General features: G+C 41.0%; 1 long non-coding RNA gene across 1 annotated transcript in view; it reads left to right on the forward strand.

Moving 5' to 3' along the window:
* The window catches only part of LOC105603128 (uncharacterized), a 56,126-nt gene extending 33,702 nt beyond the window's left edge, over positions 1-22,424 (forward strand). Inside the window, exon 3 of the long non-coding RNA XR_003585714.3 lies at positions 867-22,424. This is a non-coding gene — a long non-coding RNA (uncharacterized LOC105603128). The remainder of the gene's footprint in view (positions 1-866) is intronic.
* Positions 22,425-22,774: the final 350 nt, after the last annotated feature.

Genomic DNA, 22,774 nt, shown 5'->3' on the forward strand with positions numbered 1-22,774 from the left:
AAGAATAAAAAAAAAAAAGAAAGAAAGAATAGCAGTTCCTACTCTATGACCCCCCAACCTCCCTGACTTGGGATGCTATCCCATCCCTGGAGGCTGAGCAGGCTTGGGTCCCACTGCTGAATCAGGGTGGGTTCGATACAGCCTGGCAGGGAATCCTTCACTGAACCCTTTTGAAAGGTCTACTGTGTGCCCTGTCTGGCTAGGACAAAAGTCCACATGGCATCTAGGTCCTGAGGAATTTCAAGGCAAAATTCAGCTAGCCTCAACTTCCCCTCGGAGAAGGCAATGGCACCCCACTCCAGTACTCTTGCCTCGAAAATCCCATGGATGGAGGAGCCTGGTAGGCTGCAGTCCATGGGGTTGCAAAGAGTCGGACACGACTGAGCGACTTCACTTTCACTTTTCACTTTCATGCATTGGAGAAGGAATTGGCCACCCACTCCAGTGTTCTTGCCTGGAGAATCCCAGGGATGGGGGAGCCTGGTGGGCTGCCGTCTATGGGGTCGCACAGAGTCGGACACAACTGAAGCGACTTAGCAGCAGCAGCAACCTCCCCTGGTGCTGGGGATCCCAGTCCAAGCCTCCTTCCTGAGAGTGCAGCCTCCTAGCACCTAAGCACCCTCAGCAGTATACTGCGGACCCTGAAGGGATTAGTCTGGACACAGTGTTTGTGAGGCTTTAGGGGGAAAAAGTAGTGAGCCTCGCCCTTTCCTGTTTGCTCAGGCACATTCCACTCCATCTCACAGCCCTGGAAGCCAACTTGCCCTAAGGCTCTGGTTGCCCCCAGGAACCAAGGTGGGTCTGAAAAAGTGCTGCCATTTTGTGAACATTTCCTGGAACTACAACTTGATCACTCTTGCTTACAGGCATCACAGTTCCCAAGGCCTGGGGTTCTGCGAATGACAGCCACCCTCAGGAAATGTCCTGCGACCGGCACCAGAGAAAGAAATTCCAAACACAGCCAACTTTCAGGAAGCTGAACCAAAGCTAAATTGTCCTCACACCCTTTAAGGAAAAAAAAAGACAATACAAACCCAAACCTCCCCGACCATACAAGATGCTCAACATTCCTAATTGCTGCAGAAATGCCAATTGAAAAGATGATGGGAAATTAAATCCTACCACTCCCAATGGCCAACAATTAATATGGGATGGAGTCTGGGGGACAAAGAATCACCCTAAGCTCTCAGTGGGAATAGACAGCAGCAGCAGCCAGTATCATGGCCAGTCTCCAAATGCCTGAAAAAAAAAAAAAATCAAGTTCTGCTAAGCTGAGGATGTGACATTCCCCCACTTTGGCCTGTATCCTGAGAAAACCATTGATCAAAAGGCACAAGCACCACAACAAACCTCCAGCACGACTTCCAGTAGCCGAGACGCAAACCACAAAATCTCCAACAAGAAGTTAAACAAGAAGTGTAGATATATACAGGAGACTATTCCTCACTCATTAAAAATCACCACTGAAATTCGGAAATTAGGACACTGGGAGCCACAGGGATGGAACTAGAAGGATCATACACTAAGGGGAGTCAGTCAGGCAGAGAAAGCCTATGGTATATGAGGTACATTCCAAGCAAAACAAATACAAACATACGAGGCAACATATTTACAATCCAAAAAGACTCTGAGAATCCAAAGTCAAAAAAAGTCTTCGAGAAAAGTAAGTAAAGGGCCTTGAATGAATTAGAAGTTCCGTACCTACACAGACAAGAAATGTTGTAATAGATAATCCGTGAGGATTATCCTCATCCTTCCTTCATTCTACATGTACACAGGAATCTGTATCTCCAACCTATACACAGAAATCTCTAAGAGACATACCTCAAAAATTAAGTGTCTTCCTTCTTTGTATACACAAAACGTGTATCTGGGATACATAATCCATGAGGACCTGATGCTCAGCATTCTGCTTGACATTCTGTGGCCAAAATAAAAAAAGAATAGAGATACCACATGATGATTAAATATCTGATCAGTGAGCTGTATACTGACAAAAATCACAACACTTCAAATTGACTATATTGCAAGATGGGAAAATGTTAAAGAAAATGAAAGAGTTTCAGTTCCTACTCTATGATCCCCAGCCTCCCTGACTTGGGATGCTGTCCCATCCCTGGAGGCTGAGCAGGCTTCTGTCCGACTCCTGGACTGGTGTGTGGCAGAGCCTGGAATGTGGAATGACAACTGCCCTGAGGAAATGTCCAGGACAGATTACTGGAGAAAAAGTTGAAACACAGCTGACTTTCAGGAAACCAACTGCCAAAGGTAAATTGTGTTCATACCCTTTAAGCCAAAACAAACAAACAAACAAACAAAAACCTCAAACAAAACAAATGCAAATCTCCACCACAGGACATGATGCTAATATTCCCTAAATGCTGGAGGAATGTCAATCAAAATGACAATGGGAAATCAAATTTCACCACTCACAATGGCCATCATCACAAGTCTACAAAAAATAAATTAGGGAGAGAGCCTGGAGGAAAAAGAATCATCCTAAGCTGTTGGTGGAAGATACAATGGCATCAGCCAGTATAATGCACAGTCTTTGAATGACTGGAAAAAAACTATCAAGGGGTACTAAGCCTAGGATTTGAGAAAAGCTTATATCCTGAGAAAACCATGTGGCTATGTTAAACACTGCACTGCAATTTGAAAACATATACTTAATGTATAGCTACAAACACAATAGAAAAGCAAGAAGAAAAAACAACATGAAGAAAAGCAAAATGAAAATAGGATATTTCTTACAACAGAAGATCTGATTGAGAAGTTTCCTTGCATGAGATTATTTTTAAAACAAAACTAGATTTACTGCTTTAATCTATATTTCAAAAAGAACTAATTAGTCAAATGAGGCCAATTAATCTACCAACAGGATAACAAATATGGACAAGAAGGCAGGTGAAAACATTTTACCAGACACATTTTATGACATTGTGATAATACCATTAAAAAATACCGAAAAATTTTAATGATTTTCTTTAAAGAATGAATCAAAAGGAGTTTATTACTCTGAAGATGTAATTTCCATATTTTATATGTGCCAATATTTTCCTGCATGAAATATGGAAAATTTCATATTTCATGCAGGAAAATTTCATACTTCGTGCAGGAAAATCTATGCCCATAATTTCCTCTGTGGAATATGGCAAACTTCATATTCCATATAGGAAAATCTCTGCCCATAATTTCCTGTATGAAATATGGAAAATTCTGATTGAAATTATACTATTTTCAGGAAAATGAATCTACATATTCTCATACTAAGGCACGGTTGCCAGAAACACACAGAAAACGGCCATTAAAAATCACACTTGTGTAGAATCTAAAATACAAGACAAATGAACCTACCTCTGAAATAGAGATGGAGAAGGAAATGGAAACCCACTCCAGTACTCTTGCCTGGAAAATACCATGGATGGAGGAGCCTGGTAGGCTACAGTCTATGGGGTCACAAAGAGTCAGACACGACTAAGCAACTAACACACATACACACATGAAACAGAGAGAGACTCACAAACCCAGGAGCTAATGGTTGCCAGACTGGGGTAGAGGTTAAGAGATAAAACCACTATCTGAAATGTAATAAAATAATAGGATATAGTATGCAGCAGAGAGAAATATAGCCATGATTTTGTAATATCATTAAATGGAGAATATTCCATTAAAATACTGAATCGCTATGTTGTATCCCATACTTCAGTGGAAAAAGAAACAGTGGATTGATAACTCTAAACACAAAACATAATCAAGAATGAAGGTTACCAAAATAAAAATGGGAAATTTTAGAAACAGAAATTCCCATCAAGAAATTAATTTGGATGAGATTACTAAAAATGTCCATTGGTTCATCCACGAGAATGAACAACATGGAGAATCTTGAAAAAATGAAACACAGTAGTGCCTTAGGAAACAGCTGTCACATGCCTGGGCATAGAGTCAGGGAGAAGCAACATTTTCAAAGACAAGGGTACCCATGCCATCCCTGCCAGACCGGTTTCCATAGCAAGGACACTGCTGCAACCTAAGTGTGGAAGGACACAGAGATGAATAAAGAAAATGGGTTATACACACACAATGGTTTATTAATTGGAAGAATGAAACAATGTCATGTTCAGGCACAGGGAAGAAGGTAGAGATGATCATAGCAAGTGAAGTGAGAGAGACAGGGAGTGACAGATATGAAACAGATGATCTCAGCAAGCATCCTAGTGGTGGTCATCGGAAAAGGACTCAAAACAGGGCCGAGTTACCAGAAGCCAACCTTGAGAGGTTAGCTGGACTCACCCTTGAAAGCAAATCACCTGAAAAGAGGCCAAAGTCACCAAATATTAGAGATACAAATTGAAACCCCATGAAGGTATCACCTCACAGAAGGCTGAATGGCATTGTCGGAAACTCAACAATCAATGCTGATGAAGGTGTGGAGAAAAGGGAATGTTCCTCCCCTGATGCCGAGAATAAAAACTGGTAACAGACACTGTGAAGGGAGAGCAACAATTAAAATGATCAATCTAGCTTCTGTGATTTTTAGTAGTCTCATTTAAATTAATTTCTTGATTGGATTTCTGTTAAGAATTTTCCACTGTCATTTTGCTACTTTTTTCTTCTTGATTTTCTTTCATGTTTGTAGCTATCCATTTCTTTATTAAAATAAAGAAAATGAGAATGAGGTTAGAATACTTTTCTAACACAACACAGGAGATTAACTTCAAATAATAGAGATCTAAAGTTCAGGAGAGATTCTGTGAGAGTCTTAAGGAAAACATAGGCAGGACATGTGATGATAAAAACTGTAAGGTCTTTTTTAATCCCTCTCACAGAGCAATGAAAAAGACACTGAAAATAGGAAAACATGACCTACTTCAATTTAAAAGCAGGTGCCAGGCAAAGGAAACCTTAAGGAAAGACAAAAGCAATCCAGAATGGGAAGAAATATGGGCAAACCCAGATACCCACAAGGAATTCATCTCTGCAACCAACAAACAGCTCATAATTTTGCAATATTTAAATAGAGTTTAGGACTTGCCAGGTGGTATTAATGGTAAAGAACCCACCTGCCAATGCAGGAGGTGTAAGAGATGTGGTTTTGATCCCTTGGTCGGGACGATCCCATGGAGGAGGGCATGGCAACCCACCCTAGTATTCTTGCCTGGAGAATCCCAGGGACAGAAGGGCCTGGTGGGCTATAGTCTGTAGCGTCACAAAGAGTCGGATAAGACTGAACGACTAAAAGACACTATATGTATACACACGTTTCCAGGCACACACACATGCACAAATGAATATTGTTCATTTGAGCAATAAAATAACTGAATATTCAAAATAATTGAATATTCAATAAAATATTGACTCATTATGTTGTATCAAAAAACAAATAGAGTTATGTTAATTGACTGTATTTCAATTTAAAAAATACTTGACGGATAGCTACAAACATGAAAGAAAATCAAGAAGAAAAACGTAGCAAAATGACAGTGGAAAAATCTTAACAGAAATCCAATCAAGAAATTAATTTAAATGAGACTACTAAAAATCACAGAAGCTAGAGTGATCATTTTAATTGTTGCTTCCGAAAGAACTAATTATTCAAAGCAATCCAATTAATTTACCAACAAGATAAAGATGGCCCAGAAGGCAAGGATAAACCCACATTTTACCAAGCCCACATTGTGATAATTAGAACCATTATAAGATATAAAATTTTTTTGACTATTTTCTTTAGAGAATGATTCAAAAGAAGTTCATTCTAAAAATGTATTTCCCATATTTTCATATGTGCCCAGATTTTCCTGTAGGAAATATGGAAAACTCCACTCATGTTTTCCTTAATGAGGCATGCAACTTTCATGTTTTCTGAGGGAAAATCTGTGACCATATTTTCTTGTATGAAATACTGGCAACTTCTATATATCCTTCAGGAAAATCTGTGTCCATATTTCCTGTATGGAATATGGAAAATTCCGATTGAAATAAAATCGCTATTTTGAGGAATATGAAACTACATATTCTAAGCCATATACTAAGCCAAGTTTCTCAGAAAGACATAGGCAACTACCATATGAAATAATATTTATGTTGAATCTAAATTATGACACAGATGCACTTATCTATGAAACAGAAAGAGACTCACAAATATAGAAACTAATGGATGCCTGTGGGGATTTGTCTGCGAGAGTTGCCAGACTGGGGTAGAGATTAAGAGAGAAAAGCGCAATAACAATGTAAGTAAACTAATAGCATATAGTATGCAGCAGAGGGAAATATAGCCATGACATTGCAATATCTTTAAATGGAGTATATTCCATTACAATACTGAATCACTATGCTGTAACCCAAAGCAAATATAGTAGTATCAATCAACTGTAGTTCAATTTGAAAAGAAATAAGGGATGGATAGCTTCAAACACAAAACATATTCAAGAAGAAACATTAGCAAAATTCAAATAGGAAAGTTTTAAAAATAAAGATCCCACCTAGAAATTAATCTGGAGATTATTAAAAATATCCATGGTTCATCCACTAGAAATAAACAACATGGAGGTTCCTCGAAACTAAAAATAGAAGTGCATTCAGAAACAGCAGTCATGTGCCTGGGCATACAGTCAGGGAGAAGCGACGTTTTCAGAGACAAGGGTACCCATGCCATCCAGGCCAGACTGGTTTCCATAGCAAAGACACTGCGGCAACCTAAGTGTGGAAGGACACAGAAATGAATAAAGAAAATGGGATATACACACACAATGCCATATGACTCAGCCAATAAAGATCAATGAAACAACGGCATCTTCAGGCACAGGGAAGAAGGTAGAGACGATCATAGCAAGTGAAGTGAGAGAGACAGGGAGTGACAGATACAACACAGATGATCTCAGCAAGCATCCTAGTGGTGGTCATCAGAAAAGGACTCAAAACAGGGCCGAGTTACCAGAAGCCAATCTTGAGAGGTGAGCTGGACTCTACCCTTGAAAGCAAATCACCTGAAAAGAGGTCAAAGTCGCTAAATATTAGAGATACAAATTGAAACCCCATGAAGGTATCACCTCACAGAAGGCTGAATGGCATTGTCGGAAACTCAACAATCAATCAATGCTGATGAAGGTGTGGAGAAAAGGGAATGTTCCTCCCCTGATGCCGGGAATATAAACTGGTAACAGACACTGTGAAGGGAGAGCGAGGCTTATTAAAATAAAGAAAATGAGAATGAGGTTAGAATACTTTTCTAACACAACACATGAGATTAACTTCAAATAAAAGAGATCTAAAGTTCAGGAGAGATTCTGTGAGAGTCTTAAGGAAAACATAGGCAGGACACGTGATGATAAAAATTGCAAGGTCTTTTTTAATCCATCTCACAGAGCAAAGAAAAAGAAGCCAAAAATAGGAAAACATGACCTACTTCAATTTAAAAGCAGGTGCCCAGCAAAAGCAATCCAGAATGGAAAGAAATATGTGCAAACCAAGATACCCACAAGGAATTCATCTCTAAAACCAGTAAACAGCTCAGAATTTTGTAATATTTACATAGAGTTTAGGGCTTCCCAGGTAGTGTTAGTGGTAAAGAACCCACCTGCCAATGCAGGAGATGTAAGAGACGTGGGTTCAATCCCTGAGTCAGGACAATCCCATGGAGGAGGGCATTGCAATCCACTCCAGTATTCTTGCCTGGAGGATCCCATGGACAGAGGAGCCTGGTGGGCTACAGACCATAGCATCACAAAGAGTCAGACATGACTGAAGACTAAACAATAGCATATGTATACACATGTTTCCAGGCACGCACACATGTGCAAATGGAGTTTATTCCATAAAAATATTGAATCATTATGTTGTAACTGCAAACAAATAGTTACGTTAATTGACTGATTTAAATTAAAAAAATACTTGATGGATAGCTACAAACACAAAAGAAAATTAAGAAGAAAAAAGCTGCAAAATGAAAGTGGGAAATTCTTAACAATAGAAGATCCAATCAAGAAATTAATTTGAATGAGATTACTAAAAATGACAGAAGCTAGATTGACCCTTTTAATTGTTGCTTCAGAAAGAACTAATTACTCAAAGCAATCTAATTAATTTACCAATGAAACAAATATGGCCAGAAGGCCAGGATAAACTCACATTTTACCAAGCCCACATTTTGATAATTAGTACCATTATAAGATATAAATTTTTTACTATTTTCTTTAGAGAATGATTGAAAAGGAGTCCATTCTAAAAATATATTTCCTATATTTTTATATGTGCCCAGATTTTCCTGTATGAAATATGGAAAACTCCAAATTCCATGCAGAAAAATGTGTGCCCAGATTTTCTTGTAGGAAATATGGAAAACTCCAAATTCCATGCAGGAATATCTCCATCCACGTTTTCCTGTATGAAACATGGCAACTTTAATATTTCCTGTAGGAAAATCTGCAACCATATTTCCCGTATGAATATGGAAAATTCTTATTGAAATAGTGCTATTTTGAGGAAAATGAAACTACGTATTCTCATACTAAGCCAAATTTCTTGGAAAGACACAGGCAACTACCATATGAAATAATATTTATGTTGAATCTAAATTATGACACAGATGCACTTATCTACGAAACAGAAAGAGACTCACAAATATAGAAACTAATGGATGCCTGTGGGAATTTGTCTATGGGAGTTGCCAGACTGGGATAGAGGTTAAAAGATAAAAACACTATAAATAATGTAAGTAAACTAATAGCATATAGTATGCAGCAGAGGAAAATATAGCCATGACATTGCAATATATTTAAATGGAGTATATTCCATTAAAATACTGAATCACTATATTGTAACCCAAAGCAAATATAGTAGTATCAATAAACTGTAGTTCAACTTGAAAAGAAATAATGGATGGATAGCTTCAAACACAAAACATATTCAAGAAGAAACATTAGCAAAATTCAAATGGGAAAGTTTTAAAAATAAAGATCTCACCTAGAAATTAATCTGGAGATTATTAAAAATGTCCATGGTTCATCCACTAGAAAAAAACAATATGGAGGTTTCTTAAAACTAAAAATAGAAGTGCATTCAGAAACAGCAGTCACGTGCCTGGGCATACAGTCAGGGAGAAGCGACATTTTCAGAGACAAGGGTACCATGCCATCCAGGCCGGACTGGTTTCCATAGCAAAGACACTGCTGCAACCTAAGTGTGGAAGGACACAGAGATGAACAAAGAAAATGGGATATACACACACAATCCTATATGACTCAGCCAATAAAGATCAATGAAACAATGGCATCTTCAGGCACAGGGAAGAAGGTAGAGACGATCATAGCAGCTGAAGAAAGACAGTGAGCAACAAATGTAATATGATATCACTTCTAGGTGGAATCTAACAATGGATACGTGTGAGCTCCTTGAGCAAAGATATACAGTTCACAGACTTAGAAAAAAGAACTTACTGTTAGCAGAGAAGAAACGTATTGGGCCCATAGAAAAGAGCTACTTGAACTAACATATGCACACTACTATTTAGAAAATAAATCACAAGGACCCACTGGGTAACAAAAGGAATGATGTTCCACTGTCTGTGATAACCTATACAGGAATAGAATCCAAAATGCAACATGTACACACCTATGCATGAGTGAATCAAGTTGCTATGAATTAAAAAAAAACACCCACTGAATTGTAATTCACCTATATGCTCAAGTTCAAATAACTGGATAAACAGAATAAATATATAAACATACGAAGATGGTGTTCCCCTCATCCCATGGTTACCTTGGCTGGTATCACATTTCTGGAGACTGGGCAGGCGTGGGGGCCCACGGCTGGATTGCTGTGGGGCTCAGGGTCCTGGGAGGATGTGGCAGCCCAGTGACCCCGCGATGTTCCTGGAGTGCCCCTTGCCCTCTGCAGGAGTTCTCAGTCTCTAGATAGAGGTGAAGTAAATTAAGAGATTTGAATTAACATAGACACACATATGTATCAAATAGATGATCGGGAAAATACCTACTGAATAGCCGATGGAAGTTTACTGAATACTGTAATCACCTAGGCTAAACCTAGGATCTCACCTTCTCACACTTGGGCCTATATGCTGAGCAAACCATCAGTCAAAAGGCACATGAACCCTGTCAAACACTGCAGGACTACTTCCAATAGCCGAGACACACAACCAGCAAAATCTCCACCGAGATTAAAGCTTAAGCAAGATGTCATACATATATATGGTAGACTATTTCTCACTCCTAAAAAACTGCCACTGAAATTAGGGAATTATGACACTGGTAGCCACAGGGATGGGCCTGGAAGGATCACGCACCAAGGGAAGTCAGTCAGGCAAAGGAAGATGATGGTATATGAGATATCTTCCAGGAAAAATAAAAAGACATAGAAGGCAACAAATTTACAACCCAAAGAGGGACTCTGAGAATTCAAAGTCAAACAAAGGGTTCCAGAAACAAAAAAAAATTGAAGGGTTTGGAATGAATTAGGAGGTAGGTACATACACAGACAAGAAATCTGTATCTATAATAGATAATCCACAAGGATTACCCTCTTTCTTCCTATTTTCCTTCCTTCCACATATACACAGGTCCATATCTCTAACCTATACAAAGAAACTGTTATCTCTAAGAGAGAATTCACAAAAATGATCTACTACTTTCCTTTTTTGTGTCACAGAAGTGTACCTGAGATAGATATTCCACAAGGACCTGATGCTCAGCACTTTGCTTGAACTTCTATGACAAAGGTAAAAAAACAAAACAAAACAGAGAGACCCCACAGATATGTAATACTGAGTCAGGCAGCTGTACACTGACAACAGTCACAACCCTGCAAATCAACTATTCTGCAACGAAGCATCGGCAAGAGGTTGAAGCACAGGAAAGAAACGGAGTGCCTGCTCTCTCATCTGCCTCCCTGACTTGGGATGCAATCCCATCCCTGGAGGCTGAGCAGGCTGGGGTCCCACTCCCAGACTGGGGTGAGGTTGACACAGCCTGGCATGGTGCCCTTTGTTGAACCATTTTTAAAGGCCCACTGTCTGCTACGTTCTGGCTGGGACCAGAGTCCTACATGGCATGAAGGCCTCTAGGAATTTGAAGGCAAGATTCAGCTAACCTCGGCCTTTCCTGGCACTGGGGTTCCCAGCTCAAGCCTCCTTCCTGAGAGGGCAGCCTTCTAGGCACCTAAGCACCCTCAGCAGTATGCTCTGGACCTGGAAGGCATTAGTCTGTACATTAGCTTGTGTGAGGCCTTCAGGGGCTGAAGTAGTGAGTCTCAAGCCCTTTCCTGCTTGCTCAGTCACATTCCACTCCATTTCACAGCCCAGGAAGCCAGCTGGCCCTAAGGATCTGGTTGCCCCAGGTACCAATGTTGGGCAGGCAAAAATGCTGCCTTCTTGTGGACATTTTCTGTAACTACAACTTGATCAGGGGCACACATAGGCACCTCAATTCACAAGGGTTGTGGTTCTGTTCATGATAGCTGCCCTCTGGAAATGCCATGGGGCAGGTATTCGAAAAATATATCCCCAAACCAGCCAACTTTCAGGAAGCCAACTGCCAAAGGTAAATTGTCCTCACACCCTCTAAATAAAAAAACAAACAAAACCAAACCTCCACTGCAAGACAAGATGCTCAGCATCCCTAATGGCTGCAGGAATGCCAATCAAAACGACAATGGGAAATCAGATCCCACCAATCACAATGGCCATTGTCAAAATTTGACAAACTATAAATACGGGAGACAGCATGGAAGGAAAAGAATCCCCTAAGCTGTAGGTGGAAATATACACTGACTACAACCAGTATATGGACAGTCTGAATGTTCACAAAAAAGCTATTAAGAGGGCTAAGGTGGCAAAAGTGATGCTATCAAGAAGGGTGTGTGTGTGATGCTTTAGGAGGAAAAAGCAGTGAGACACAAGCCCTTCAGTGGTCGTTAAGGCACATTTCTCTGTTTTTCACAGCACAGGAAGCTGACTTCCCGAAGCCTCTGCTTGCCCCAAGAACCAGAGGAGGGCATCAAAAAGTGCTGCCGCCTTGTGGACATTTCCTGTAACTACAACTGATCGCCCGTGCTTACTGGCACCTCTAATTCACAAGCGCTGGGCTGCTGCTCTTGACGGCTGCCCTCAGGAAATGTCCTGTGGCGGGTACTGTAAGATTAAGACCCAAACACAAAACAACTTTCAGGAAGCCAGCTGCCACAGGTCTATTTTCCTCACACCCTTAAAGGGTAAAAAAACCCAACAAACCCCATACCTCCACCTAGGACAGGATGCTCAGCATCCCTAATCATTACAGGAGGAAAGCCAATCAAACTGACAAAGGGAAGTCAAATCCCGCCAGTCAGAATGGCCATCCTCAAGTGTACAAACAATAAATGCAGGAGTGAGTGTGGAGTAAGGAGAAAACTACACTGTCAGTGGGAACGTACACTGGCAACAACCACAATAAAGGACAATGTTGGCATGCCTGAATAAAAGCTATCAAGAGACTAAGCCTAGGACCTGACATTATCACAGCTGCGCTTATAGAAATATAGAAAAATTCTACTTTCATATATGAAATATACAACTATTTTCAGCTATGATATATAGAAAATTCTATTTTCATAAATGAAATTTTCACCTACCTTTTCATTTATGAAATATATAAAATTTTGTTTTGCATATGAAATATGCACCTATATTTTCACCTATGATATAGGAAATTCTCTATTCACATATGAAATATGGACCTATATGTATGTCTGTGAAATATAGAAAATTCTTTTCATATACTAAATATACACATATATTTTACTATGCAAAATGTGAAAAATGCTTTCATATATGGAAAATGCATCTATATTTTCATCTGTGAAATACAAAAAATTCTATTTCTATGTATGACATACACCCATATTTTCATATGAGAAATATGGAAAATTCTATGTTCATATATGAAACATGTACCCATAGTGTCATATATGAAGTATAAAAAATCTTATTTTCATATAAAATATGCACCCAAAGCTTCATATATGAAATATCAAAAATTCTGTTTTCATATATGAAATATGTACCCATGCTTTCATACATGACATGAAGTTCTATTTCTATCCTTGAAATATGCACTGATGACTTATACATGAAATACAGAAAATTCTATTTTCATAAATGTTTTCATATATAAAATTTTGAAAATTCCATTTTCACCCTTGAAATACGCACCCATATTTTTATACATGAAAAGTCATGCATACTTTGGTATAAGAAATACAGAAAATTCTATTTTCATACATGAAATATGTACATGTTTTTCATATATGAAATATAGAAAATTGAATTTTCATTCATTAAATTTTCACCTATGTGTTCATATAGGATATATTGTTGTTTAGTTGCTTAGTCATGTCTGACCCTTTGCAACCCTATGGACTGGGTTTCCCTGTACTTCCCCATCTCTTGGAGCTTGCTCAAACTCGTGTCCATTAAGTTGGTGATGCCATCCAACCATCTCATTCTCTATATGAATAGTAGATGCCATCCAACCCCCAGTCTCACCCTCAGATATGAAATATTCGCCTGACTTGGGCTTCCATCCCATTCCCAGAGCCTCAGCAGGTTGTCTTCATGGCTGGACTGTGGTGATGTTGAATCGACCAGGCTGGTAGGTCTTCATTAAGGCCCCTCAAAAATCTGTACTTCCTGGTTTGATATGGCAGGGACCACAGCCCCTAGGGCACACAATCGATGGTGTCCTGACACTTTGGCCTCAGTGACCTTGGAGAAGTCACCTAGCTTCCACATCTTCTGGTGCTGGGGTCCCCAGGTCAAGCCTTCTTCCTGAGAGTGCAGCCTCCTAGGCATCTCATCAGGGTGCTGTGGTCAGGTTGGGATTAGTCTGCAGGAAAGGGGTGAAGCTTTAGGGGGAAGAAGTATTGAGACTAAGTTTGGATGTTTGTTCAGGCACATTCCACTCTAATTCACAGCCTAGGAAGCCAACTACTTCCAACTACTGCCGCCTTGTGGACATTTTCTGTAGCTACAACTTGACCACCTGCGCTTACCATTACCTCGGATTCACCAGACCTTGGGGGCTGTTAATGACAGCTGCTTTCAGGAAAGGTCCTGGGGTGAGTATTGCAGAAAAATTACAAACCCGACTGACTTTCAAAAAGTCAACTACAAAAATAGAAAAAAACTTACTGCCATGCCGGGGTCCAGCCCCGGTGGATCCAGGGAATTCGAAGGGTGGATGGCGTTGGCGTGGAAAGACTTGTTTATTGATTGATATAAGATTAGATTAAGAAACTATAGTGTAGTAGGAAGATTAAGTGGAGGAAGAGGGCTGAATAGCTTGGTTTACGCGGAAGACCAATAAAATTCCAGACAAGGAATTTGCACCATCTACGTTGGGCCACCGGCGCCCGCTTGAATATCTAAGGGTGCCTCGCCTTAAGCTCCCTTTCGCGCAGGTCTTAACAGCCAGGGCAAGTAAGTAGACCTGGCGAGCCTCCGCGCCCCACGTGGAGATTCAGCCTGAAATTAAAGTAAAGAGCAGAGAGAGGGAAAGGGAGAGAAGAAGAGAGAGAGAGAAAGACACGGGGGAGCCAGATTCCCAAGAAACCAGGCTGAGAGACTAGTTCGAGAAACTGGTCCCGTCCTTTATTGTTCAGAAGGCCTTTTATACTTTTGATAAAATATGGAGATCAATGGGTAACACAAAATTATGTAGCGTTCCCAACCCAGATTCTTTCCGTATATCATTTTGTATACAAAAGATCTCAGGTGATTTACATTATCTTCTGGCCAAGAGGCTTGTTAACACTTTTTGGCTCTCTTCCTTAATGAATGTTATTTTTGTTTCCCCTGAAGTGTTTTTCTTTAATCTACGTCTCCTTAAAGCATTAAAGTTACATCTCTATAGAACAAAGGCGCAGTGAGTTATAACAAAGAAGGTACTTAACTCAAAGATCTAATGTTGCTAATACCAGGTCTACTACTTGTTTTTCTATATACCAACTATATCTAAAAATAAAGGATATGAAAATTTAGCAGCGAGCATTGACTCAACAAATGAAACTTTTAATCAGTCCTATTCTAAAGATTTTGACACCTTGGAAGCTCCTACATTCCTAGGATGTTTTAAGCTTCCTGTGCCTCCTGTGGTCAGGAGGCCTCAAACAATCACATGCGCAGCTGTACGAGTCCTGCAGGCAGGCTAGAAAGCCATCAGAGGGGTTTTTGGATTGAAACACTCTTTCAAATGCAGAAGACTAAAGCCCTGAATTGACTTTTTCCAGAAAATGTCAGAAGAGTGGAAAAGCAGAGCACAAAAACCGGCAGATTTTTGTTGGGGTACATGCTTAGGAATTTCCAGAGGGGTCCCTGAAGTCTGAGCACGCCTTGTGTATGTCAGCTTCCTTCCTCATGACCTTGTCACGGGTGGGATTCCTCACATTGGCTCCCGGCACTGCCACAAGACAAGATGCTGAGCATCCCTAATTATTACAGGAAAAATGACAACCAAAATGACAATGAGAAACCAAACCTCACCAGATTGGCCACCCTCACAAGTCTGCAAACAATAAATGTGAGCTAAGGCTACCATCTGACATTCCCACACCTGGGCCTGTGTCCCAAGAAAACCGTCTTTCAAGAAGCCATGTGCTCCCCAATGTTCACTTCAGCACTAGTTAAAGCAGCTGAACACAGACCCAGCAAAATGTCCACCTTCAGATTAAAGTTTAAAAAGAATGATGTGGTATATACCGAAAATGAGCTATCACTCAGCCATGAAAAACTGCTACTGAAATCATGAAATTATGCCACTGGTAGCCACAGGGATAGATCTTGGAGGATCATACACTAAGTGAAGTCAGCCAGACAAAGGAAGACTATGATGTCCCTTCTAGGCAAAATAAAAAGAGATACAAAGGAATTCAACATAAAAAGAGACTCTGAGAATTCAACACAAACAAAGAATTCCAATAAATAAACAAGTAAATAAATAAAACCAAAGGGCCAGGGATGAATTAGGAAGTCAATTAACATAAACACAGAAATGTGTATCTGTAGTAGATAACCCACAAGGATTATCCCCTTCCACAAAAATCTATATCTTCCTTCCACAGACATCTGTATCTCTACCATATCCACAGAACTCTGTATATGTAACAGATACTCCACAAGGACATGGTATTCAGCACAGGGAACTTGGCTCCACCTTCTGCAATAACTTCTACAGCAGATGCATCCAAAAAGAATGCACATGCTTTACATACATGTCATAGCTCAATCAGGTGGCTGGATACTGACAACAGGCCCAGCACTGCACACAGTGACTATACTCCAGCGTACCACAGGCATGAAATTTAAAAAAAGAATAAAAAAATAAAAGCCTTGTCTAGTGTATTCCTGCTGACTCTCCTGACCCAGGCTGCTATCCCATTGCTGCAGCCTGAGCAGGCTTTGGTCCAAAGGCTGCACTGGGGTGGGGTTGAAACCACCAGACAGGGTGCCCTTAATTGAGCCCCCTCTTACACTTACACCTTCTGGTTTGCTCTGACAGGGACATAGTCCCTAGTGCACCCAAAGGATGTTGTGATGACCGTCTGGCCTCAAGGACCTTGGAAATGCCATCTAGATTTCAGTTCTCCTGGGGCTGGGGTTTCACAGCTTAAGCCTCCTTCTTGAGACTGCAGCCTCCTAGCACCTCAGCAGGGATGTCCCCGGCTGGGATGAGTCTGGAGAAAAGGGTTGAAGTTTTAGGGGAAACAAGTAGTGAGACACAAGCCCTTGGGAGTTTGCTCAGGCACATTCCACTCCAGTCCACAGCCTAGGAAGCCAACTTTTTCTTAGATTCTAGTTGTCCCAAGAACCAGAGTTGGGAATGAAAATCTGTTGCCACTGTGTGGACATTTTCTGTAACTACAACTTGACCACCTGTGCTTACCCGCCAGGCTACTCTGAACATGGGATTTCCCAGACAAGAATACTGGAGTGGGTTGCCATTCCTTTCTTCAGGGAATCTTCCCAACCCAGGGACTGAACCCAGGTCTTCTACATTGCAGGCAGATTCTTTACCATCTGAGTCACCAGGGAAGCCTGAACTGTGCTTACTGATACCTCCAATTCACAAAACCTTGGGGGCTATCAGTGACAGTTGCCCTCAGGAAAGGTCCTAGGGAGAATATTCCAGAAATAAATTAGAAGCACAACCCATTATCAAAAAGTTAAGTCCAATAGGTATAGTTTCCTCACAACGATAAAGAGGAAAAACAACAAAAAACCATACCTTCATAGGACAAGATGCTCAGCATCCCTAATTATTACAGGTGGAATGCCAATCAAAATGCCAATGAGAAATCAAATCCCATCAGTCAGAATGATCACTCTAACAAAAATTGAATATTATGTATTAATATAACTGAACCGAGTTCCTGTACACCTGAAACACATACAAATCACTAGTACAGCTCAGCATAAACAACAATAAAAAATCTCAATAAAAAGTTGCCAAAAGATCTAAATGCACATTTCTCCAGAGAGGTCATAGATGGCCATAAAGCACATAAAAAGTTGCTCAGCATCAATAGTTCTTAGAGAAAAACAAATCAAATGTTCAGCAAGGTGTCACCCAACACTGATCAGAATGGCCATATTCAAAAACCTACAGCAATAAATTCTGCAGAGGATGTGAAGAGAAGGAAACTCTCGTACACTGTTGGTAGGAATATAATATGGTACATCCACTAGGGAATACATTATGGAAGGTCTTAAAAAATTAAACATAGAAGTACCAAGCGATGCAACAATTTCATATCTAGGATTAGATGCAGAGAAAACCAAAATTTAAAAACACACTTGCACCCCAAAGACCATGACAGCACTAGGTACAATAGCCAAGACAAGGAAGCAACTTAGGTAGACTAGGACAGATGAAAGGATACAGGAAATGGGGCACATATACCCAGAGCAGTACTACTCAGACATATATGAGGATGAAACATGCAGTTACAGGGAAGAAACCAGAGATGATCACACTAAGCGAAGTGAGTGAGACAGGGGAAGAGAGACATCATAGAATATCCCTTCTGGCGGAGTCTAAAAATGGATACAAATGAACTTCATTACAAAAGTGAAACAGATTCACAGACTTAGGAAAGAAAGTTATGGTTGCCAAAGGGAAAGGAGGGGCAGGGAGTAATTAGCTGGTTCAGATCAATATATACACCTTAAAGCAGGTACTGCTGCTGTTGTTTAGCACTCAGCTGTGTCCACCTCTTTTGTGACCCCATGGTCTGCAGCCCATCAGGCCACTCTGTCCATGGGATTTCCCAGAATACTGGAGTGGGTTGCCATTTCCTTCCCCAGGGGATCTTCCCGACCCAGGGACTGAACCAACGTCTCTTGCAAGTCTCCTGCGTTGCAGGCGCATTCTTTACCACTGAGCCAGCAGGAAGCCATAAAACAGGTGCTGAAGGGCTCTTAATAGTCACACGTCAGACAGGGCTGTAGATGGAACCTCTCAAGAAATGTCCTGGGGTAAGCTAGGAGAAAAGAATTCCAGACAGGGCCAAGTTTCAAGAAGTCAGTTTCAAGAGGTAAACTGTACTCATAAGGTAGAAAATAATAAAAGCACATGGAAAGATACTCCACATCAGTAATTATTAAGTCAATGCCAATCAAACTACAATGAGGTATCACCTCACACTGGTCACAATGTCCATCATTGAAAAGGTCTACAAAGAATAAATACTGCAGAGGATGTGCAGAAAAGGGAAGCCTCCTACAGTCTCTGTGGGAATGTAAACAGTGAAGCCACTACGGAAAACAGCCCAGAGGTTCCCTGAAAAACTAAACAGAGAGGTATCATATGATCCTGCAGTCCCTTCCCAGGCTTAGACCTGGAGAAATTCATTTGAAATGACACGTGCACTCCAGTTTTCAAGGTAGCACCATTTACAACAGCCAAGACATGGAATCCACCAAAATGTCCAGTGACAGAAAAATGAAGACTACGTGGTACAGCTATAAACTGGAACACTACTCAGTCAAAAAACAGAAAAAATAAAGATTTTGGCAGCAGCATAGATGTACCAAGAAATTATCATACTAAGTAAGGTAAGTCAGGCAAAAAGACAAATATCCTAAGACATCACGGACAGGTGGGATCTATAAATTCACACCAATGAACTAATGAACAAAGCAGAAGCAGACTCAGACTGAGAAAACAAAATTATGATTATCAAAACTAAGAAGGCAGGGATAAATTACGAGTTTGGTGTGAAAATATACACACTAATATATATCAAGTTGATAATGAAAAAGGACCTATAGAATAGAACAGGGAACTCTACTGAAAAAAAATGGTAATATCCTATGAGGCCAAACTGATAAAAGGATAGATATATGTCTAACATATGCACCTAAGACAAACAAACACCGGAAATCAACTCTGCTCCAATATAAAATAACAAATTACAAATTGAATTACTTGAACTCTATCTAGGGGACACCAGACAGCGGTGTCTGTGATAAGCTATGTGCTATGCTATGATATTGATATGACACCACCAAAGGTTTTCACTCAGCAGAACACAGAGCAGCAACCCGCCCAAAGATGCCTGACCTCATGTGAATGCCAAGGTTAAAGAGCAGAAAACAGAGCACAGATTAATCAGGAAACACCCTCAACTCAGACACTGAGAATCTCAGAGGAGACAGGACACACTGAAGGTAAAGAGCAGTTATGTGGTCTCTGTGGACACAGGATCCTGACCCATGTTGAAGGGGTGAGACCCACACAATCCCCAGACCCTGCACCTGGGCCCACGACCCTTGGTTAGGACACCGTGTCTCTGCTGGTTGGGTCCCAGAGGTGGAAACCAATGGGTTCCTGTAACTGCTGGGATGGTAGAAATAAGTGCAGGCTTGGTCTCCTCTCCCCACACTTGTCCCAGAGAAGTCCTCCTTTTTTTTTTTTTTTTACCACCCCCCCCCCCAACCTTTGGTTCTGCTGTGATGTTAACTGTTAAGCCCATTACAGTTGTCATGATAACGTTGAACACACTACCTTGGTTCTGGCAGGCTCAGTCCTTTCTTGTTCCACTGAGGTGTTGAGAAAACATGCCAGACGCAGGGCTGGGAGACAAGGGGCAGGTCTGCTCTCTGCTGAGGAGAGTTGACTGGAAGGAGATCACGGCAGCAACCTCACCTGCTGTCCATTGACTTTTTGCCTGATCCCTGTGCCCTGCAATCAATTCATCAGGTGAACCAGTTTCCCTCCTCAACCTGAATGTGCTGGAATATTGGAATGATTACCAGGTGGCCCACCTGAGGGGTTCCCAGGAGCCCCAGGGAGATGAACCCCAGGGAGTCTGGCAGGGGACAGACTAGGAGCCCAACCGCAGTACTGACCCCCAGGAGGGCCAGGGAAGCCCACTCAGAGGAGAGCACGGTTCCCAGAGAAGCCCACCCCAGCCCCCGAGCCCAGACACCTGAGTGCTGATGCTCAGACACAGGCACGGAGTTTCCCAGACAGAGGCCAGGCCAGGCCTGCACCCGGGTCCCCATGTCCCAATGCAGAGAGTGCAAGGTCAGGGCTAAATGTCACTGCAGAAAGCACACGGTCTCGTCTAAACATAATCAGTGTAGACCCGACTTGGAGAGGTCTAAATCTACCATGTAGACAGAACTTGGTCAGGTTCAGATGAGTTTAGGGCTGGTCTCCCAGGAGACACAGGTCACACACATGCAGGGTCTCTCATTGTTGGACGGGGGCTCACCCTCGTGTGGGGGCTAGGATGTATATTTCTTGAAGAAGAAATCATCACTGGGCCCCACACTTTACCCACATCAGGAAACTGAAAGGATCTGCCTCATTAAACATTTCAACAGTCAAAACAACAATGTTACCAATTTCTCTGGCCACATGATGGTCAGGATCCAGGGGAGATGAGTGCAGCCTGCTGTCCTGTAAAGATAGACCCTAATAGGCCTGGTTCCTGCATCCCAAGTTTCCAGCAGGAGGTGATCAAACTGGAAACCTTCTGGAAAAGTTTAGTCTTTATCAGAATTAAAATATATTGTTGTAATTGCAAGCATGCTAATTATTTGAAAACCTAAAATATTCTTAAAAGTTTGGCACCTCGATTTTGGAGTTTCCATTTGTTTCTTTGGTTCAGAATTTCTAGGTAGAAGCAAGCCATTGTTTCAAATTACTTTCTTCTAATTCTGTTATCTGTTGCTAGATGAATGAAAGGTCACACTTGAAAAAAAAAAATTCCTGCAAACAATTAGTGACTCAAAGAGCACATCAGCTATTGGTACTTTTTCTTCTAACATTTTCATTTTTCTCTATGAAGAAAACAGACAAAATAGGCCCGTGATCATGAATAAAACAGAAAAAATGGGCCCCATGATTTTTTGTTTCCCTGTTCAAACTGAACTAGAATGAAATTGATATTTTTCTCACCAAGTAACAGTTTTTGAGGTCTGAAATGTCATACCAGGGAAACAGGACATGGAGAAAAGGGAGGGCTCCTATGCTGCTGGAGGGAAATCACATCTGAAAAGTAAAACTAAAATTCAAATTGGATTTAATTATGACAGTATGTGGTTGTATGGAGCATGAACCAAGAGTCTAAAAATAGTAGACAATATGTGAAAACAAATTTCATATCTCAGCCATGAGAGTAGGGTTTCTTGTCAGATCTGCAGCTGCTATGCACAAATTCTTTTAGAATACTGCATGTGTCTTTTCAAATTATTGCTTTGTCTGGATGTATGGCTAGAAGTGGGATTGCTGGATCACGTGCTAACTCTTTTTAGTTTTTTGAGGAACCGCCATACTGTTCTCTACAGTGACTGCACCAATTTACATTCCCAGCAACAGAGTAGGAGGGTTCCCTTTTCTCCACACCCTCTGCAACACTTGTTATTTGGAGATTTTTAAATGATGGCCTTTCTGACCAGTTTGAGGTAGTATCTCATTGAAGTTTTGATATGCATTTCTCTAACAATTAACAATGAGGAGCATTATAGGATGATTATTTTCAGATGTATAAAGTAAATTAGGCTTAACATCTCAACTTCACAATTTTTTCACAGATAAGTGTTACAACCTCACCAGAGCCAGGACAGGCTCAGAGAGGCGCACTAGGCCAACAATAATCCCTGAGTCATGCTTCTGGGGCTTCCGGGGATGGTAACTCTGGCCAATAAGAGAGATGGTAACTGTGGCCAATTAGAGAGATGATGACTGGCCAATCAGTAAATACCAGGAAAGCCCTGCAGCCAATCAACCCTTGCCAACTCCCTGTCTTTGTTCTAAACTTATAAATACTGCTGTAAATCTGGGCTTGGGGCTCTCATCAAGACTCCACTGCGCTGGATGAGACGGGAGCCCTGGCTCGAGCTGGCAATAAAACCCCTTTATGCTTTTGCATTGCTGTGGACGTCTTATTCTCTCAGTTTTGGGGACTCGGACTCTGGGCATAACAATAAGGATTTATTAAATATTTAGTTATTTCCTTTCGTCTAACTATAGGGACATAAATATCATGTTACTCAAGGCGATGCGCTCTGTTTTGCATCTTTGAGCAGTTTTAAAGATATGCACTGCTCCCTTCAAAGGGAAGGCTTGTGGTGGGACCAAGGTCCACTACCCAATAAATGCTGTTCCTTGAGCCAATACAGTCATCGCCAAGGGGGCACATGGTGAGACCACCATGTCAATGGATACTTCCCACATCTCAGGCCTCAGTGTGACCATTCCATTTGAAGTTTAACAGTTTG

This window comes from Ovis aries, chromosome 18, assembly GCF_016772045.2.
Source record: "Ovis aries strain OAR_USU_Benz2616 breed Rambouillet chromosome 18, ARS-UI_Ramb_v3.0, whole genome shotgun sequence".
Classification (NCBI taxonomy): domain Eukaryota; kingdom Metazoa; phylum Chordata; class Mammalia; order Artiodactyla; family Bovidae; genus Ovis; species Ovis aries.